Source organism: Pinus tabuliformis, chromosome 1_1 (assembly GCF_031772625.1).
Source record: "Pinus tabuliformis cultivar Carrire ecotype Pingquan chromosome 1_1, CPIR1, whole genome shotgun sequence".
Taxonomy (NCBI): Eukaryota; Viridiplantae; Streptophyta; class Pinopsida; order Pinales; family Pinaceae; genus Pinus; species Pinus tabuliformis.
In genome coordinates this window covers 396,298,081-396,304,160 of record NC_142297.1, presented here as the reverse complement: position 1 = coordinate 396,304,160, position 6,080 = coordinate 396,298,081, and positions in this window count along the sequence as shown.

The window sequence follows — 6,080 nt, the reverse complement described above, 5'->3', positions numbered from 1 at the left end:
TTGATTATTAACTCAACTGTTGTCGACATTTATACATTGATGAATATTTGCACATGCTTTTATACATGAAAATATTGTATGCATGAGAATTTTTGGAAATTGAATATGTGATAACTGATGCATATTTATAACTAACTTTGCTGATGGGATTAAGTAGTGGGAGCTTAATGGCAACAAGAAACTCATCACGTAAATTGCTGCAATGTGAATTGCAATCATAAATGAGAAAGAATGATGTTATATGATATGCATGAATTATGTTATTTGGGAAATTTGCATGCATACAACATGTATGATATTACAATCATAAATGAGAAAGAATGATGTTATATGATATGCATGAATTATGTTATTTGGAAATTTGCATGCATACAACGTGTATGTATGAGATATGTTTCCCATCAATCTAGATGTTGTGGACCCATGTTGAGGTTAAGTGTAAATGCATGGCGTACATGCATGTTTGTTGTGCTAATGATAATGTTCATATGGTTCATTGTGTAAATTACTTTGAGAAAGAGTAATAAAAGAGAAATTTAACATGCCAGACAGTTGCGGATAGTTGGGTTGATGACAGTTACCTGCCCGGAGGTTGATGGTACTTGTCTGCCTGGATGTGAAAGGCTTGAATGCCTTGGGTTGATGACAGTTACCTGCCCGGAGGGGTTGATGGTACTTGTCTGCCCGGATTGTGAAAGGTTGGAATGCCTTGGGTTGATGGCAATTACCTGCCCGGAGGGGTGATAGGTACTTGTCTGCCCGGAGTTGGGTTGATGGCAGCTACCTGCCCGGAAGGGTTGATGGTACTTGTCTGCCCAGATTTCCTCTCCTTGGAATTCTTGAGCTGGTTGGCCAGTGGAATTCCATGTTAGACCTGGCAAGGTCTCTATCAAAGAAACTATCTGGATGTGAAAATGACTCGATTTGGTTGTGGAAACTAGTTCCCATGGTTGGGAATTCTTTAGCTTATTATGGTACTCATAGCTAAAGAAATTAATGAATCAACTATATGATATGTAAAGATGAATTGTATATATATAGTGTGTGTGAAATGTGTTATGCACATTTAACAGGAAATGAATTTAATGTTCAATAAGGAGTTATTGGAAATTTTAATTCCTTTATCATTTTATTAATCTTGTGAAAGTCTTAGTAGGGGCTAAGACCATTTTCAAATGATGCAGTGATTGACTGTTTTGATGATTAGAAAGCTAGGTGCTCTTTGGTACATCTAGAAGCACTTTGCGGATGTCTTTAGTGAGAATTCGTTCATGTGCACGTGAGCAGTGATTTATCATTTGATGATGAGTGTTAGTGCTCTTTAAGTACTTGTAAAAGTATTGTGATTTAGAAATCATCTAGCATTGCACAATTGATTGATAGTCAAAAGTATTTCATTTGACTCAAAATATAGTGACTAATGCGATGAATTTATTAGTCATATATTACAGGAATTAATTACCATGGAGGGTTGAAGAATTGTCCAACCACTATTAAAAGGCTTACATGAAAGTATTCATGATTTCCAAGAATAGATGGTAAGTAATGGTAAGTTGACATAGAGAATTGTTTATTATGAATGAATAAGGGCCAAGTGGTGGCGATTAGAAGTTGCATATTTTTGCAATTACGAACGCTTATGACTATTGATGCTTATAACTAATGATCTTTCTTATGATTATATCATTACTATTTTGTGTGGTTTGGATGGTAATACCATGAGTAAAATCTCAAGTTCCCAACGAGAGATGAACACCGAGGACGGTGTTCCTGTTAAGGGGGGGAGTATGTAATATCCCTATCATAAATATTCGTAACCCTGCGTAAAAGTAATTCAATATTACGAATCAGTTATTAACTGATTCTTGGTTGTTATGGAACTGAACGAGAATGAAGGAAATTAGCGATTCTTCTTGGTAGAATCTCGCTTCTTCATCGCCACTCCGAGTTTTGATCATGATAGAAACTCGCATGCTCTCAAAGACCACGGGAAACTTTTCTCTGGCCTGATCGCGCTGGAATCCTCCGACGTTTTGAGATCGAATCGGCTTGGCGGCACTGAAGAATGAAGGTTGAGGATTCCAAACCACCAGGGGTTAGTGGAAACAGATTTAAGAGCCGAGGAGGCCCATTTACATGTCTCTGAAAAGTAACTCCATACTTTTGATCTTACGCTGTGTTAGTTGCAGCGATACCAATACTTAGGTCCAGACTATTGAAATTCTGGCCTTCATCCATTTCTTTCTGGAGGGTTTCCTGAATTATTCTAAGGCCAGTCTTTGATCGATGAAAGCTTACAGATATGAAGTATGGTATCTGGATATATGAGTTTCGAGGTAGAAGGAGAGATGTATTTGAATAGCATCAAGTTTGGGCAGAAAACTCTTATGACTGTATCGCTGCCTCTCTACACGCCGGTTGGAAGGAAGATTTGCCACGGAACCTTGTTTGTTGGAACACTGTGTTGTGTGGAAACCCGTGGAGACATTGTAGATGTCAAAACGCCACAATAGAGACCCGTGTATTGACATGAATCGTTGTTAAAGCCACGGACGAGTTGCTTCTCTCCGACCAAAGGAATAATGTGTTTGTTTTTCAGTCGATGGTACAACTGGAAAAGATAAGTATCCTGCTCTTTTTTTTCTAGTAGGAAAAATATATATGTGCGTTGTTGACTAATGGAAACTGCAATTTCTTTCATGTAGACACGTTTTACTGTGTTGCATTATTTTTCCAGCTAGAGCTGAGTTCAATGTTAGGTAATTAATATATGAAGCAAGCCTATTTGAATTCATATTATCAAATGCTCAAGTTTACATAGAAATCTGTTATACCGTGGCTGCAGCTCACTTAGGTGCATTGAGTGTTATCTAGTTAGTCACAATGCATGCTGATCCTAAATTATATGGTAGAATACTAAGAAAGGGGATATGTGTTGCACACATCAAAGAAGGGTGAATACCTTCTGCTAACGTAACTATTATCTTAGTTTCTTGTTGAACAAGATGTGTAAGTACATGAGATTTGTGTCGGCTTTCATTAGAAAGGGTATACACATGCATGCAGGAAGAGACAACAAGTTGTGTTAGTTTGTTTTACATGTTTGCAGGCAACAAAAGTAATGGCTAAAAGACTAGCTATTTTGGTAAAAGTTTATGTAAATTTTGATGTAAGTAGATTATAACTGATGTTGTAGTTAGTCCCTTCAAGGGTATCCCTTAATGTTTTGTCCTCTCCGAATATGTGCTTGGGTGAAGGGAAAATGCTAAATAATATGATTATTTATAAATGAAATCATGATGTCAATGTTGATAATGACAACATGGACTTGTAAAAACTAATGGTTAGATCTCTTAGAGAGAAATATGCATTAGTGTGAATAAGCATTGTGAAAAGTAGAACAAGAATTTACTTGGATATATGTGCTAGTTAATTAGTATGTTATGCTTGCTCATGCAGATGAGTAGATGATAAAAGATTGCCTTTAGAGGTTGCTTAATGAATGATTGATAATGTATCTAATTTTGTTGTCAAAGCTTGTTGACAACTACATTGACAGGGAACGATGGCGGTTGGTGCCAAAGGAAAGTGATGTTTAAGGTTGTGCAGAAAGAGGATCAAGGGTCCATTGCAGATGAGTTCGAGTTGCAGGAACATGCATTGCTAGAACAATTATGCCACAAGGAATGTTGCATGTGGCGGTATGTAAATAAATGATTACATGAAAATTGTATTAGCTTTTAGCTAGTTATGTGACAGCTTAATGATCATTCATTTTAAAGATTTTAATACAATGGTTAAGGGATGAAATCCCTTATGAGCCATTGAGTGAGGGGTGAAAACCCTCACGAGCGTTTAATAATAAGATTAAACGTTTGCTGGTTTTCACCCTACGGGGTTTCCAGGGTATATCAGTGTTCCATGGTGTGATTGATGTGATTGCCTTTTGTGTCAATTGGATGACGTTGAATCCTTGATGTTGATGGTTCTTTATTTGATGGCATGATCATAATGTCCAAGTATGAGATTAGTTAATATGGTTATGGAAATCATGAAATAGATGCAAGGATTCATGAGATAGTTTATATTATTACACTACCACAGTGGTGGTTAATGGTTATGTAACTTACTGTCCTTGATGGAAATTTACTTGATGCACTAATGAATATTATATTTAATGGTTAATGATGAATTGTGGAGTTGTGAATTGGTTAATTACTTTTGGTAATTTGTATGAAAATTATAACTCCCTACCTTTTACATGCAAGGTTACCCGGGTATATGACAACAATAATATTAATAAGGGATACAACTATAATAGTAATGGGGTAATCACTAGTATTATAGGGACCTAACACTCACTCTCTCTCGCCCCATCACTCTCTCTTTCTCTCTCTATATCCTCAAACTTTTTCACCGTATCGCTCCTTCTCTCCACCGCCTCCCCAACTCTCTCTCTTAAATTTGATCACATTGTATTTTGTTTAAGAAATTATGTAGATTAAAAAAACTTAATTGGTTAGAAAATATTAAACCTATATTTTTGGATCAATCATGTCAAAGAAAATAAAATAATGAAAAACTTTAAAAAATTCATGCACTATATTTAATCTATTATAATTAATTAATTTGCTTGCTCTCATCCCTTCATCCTTAGCTATGATGGATGTCAGTTCTTTATATATATATATATATATAAATATATATATATATATAACTGGCATAGATCCATCTTAGCTTAATTTTATTAAAACCTTATTTTAATTTCTATGGGAATATTTTTAGTAGTCGTGAGGATAGAGGGTTTAGATATATCTCAAATTGTAACATTTTCCCTTTTAGATTCAATTAAAAAAATGTTGTAAAATTAAATTAAAATAAAATATTTTTACTATGAAATAAGTTATGGTTTTTTGGCATGTGATATTGATAAGCCATAGTATCGGCCCATGGTATTTTAACAAAGCGGATTTACAAGTTAATATCCATGGTAAAGTGAGGGTGAATATCCATGGTTAACAATCTTGTCATATTGTTATAAAATATTTGATTGTGAAATAATTTATGTTTTTTTGGGCATGTGGTATTGTTATAAAATATTTTGATTGTGAAATAATTTATGTTTTTTTGGCATGTGGTATTGATAATCCATGGTATTGACCCATGGTATTGCAACAAAGGCTATTTTTTACAAGTTAATAATATCTATTGTAATGTGGGGGTGGATTTTTTACAAGTTAATAATATCTGTTGTAATGTGGGGGTGAATATCCATGGTTAAGAATCTTGTCATATTGTTGTAAAAAATTTAAGTTGTGAAATAAATTATGGTTTTGGACTTGTGGTATTGATAAGCCATGGTATTGACCCATAGTATTGGTTGTAAAATATTAAACCTATATTTTAGTATTGATAAGCCATGGTATTGGCCCATAGTATTGGTTGTAAAATATTAAAGCTGTATTTTGAATCGATCATGTCAAAGAATATAAAATAATGAAAAACTTAAAAAAATCATGAACTATATTTAATCTATTATAGTTAGTCAATTTGCCTACTCTCATCCCTTGGATCCTTAGCTAAGATGGATCTATGTCGATTATATATATATAGATATATATATATATATATATATTATATATATATATATATATATATATATATATATAGTACCCGCATAGATCTATCTTAGCTTAATTTTATTAAAACCTTAATTTAATTTCTATGGGAATATAGAAGGTTTAGATATATCTCTAACATTTTCCCTTTTACATTCAATTAAAAAAATATTGTAAAATTAAATTAAAATAAAATATTTTTATTATGAAATAAATTATGGTTTATCTCAAATTGTAATATTTTCTCTTTTACATTCAAATAAAAAAAATGTTGTAAAATTAAATTAAAATAAAATATTTTTATTATGAAACAAATTATGGTTTTTTGACATGTGGCATTGATAAGCCATGGTATTGGCCCATGGTATTATAACAAAATGGAATTATAAGTTAATATCTATGGTAAATTAGGGTGAATATCCATGGTTAAGAATCTTGTCATATTGTTATAAAATATTTAAT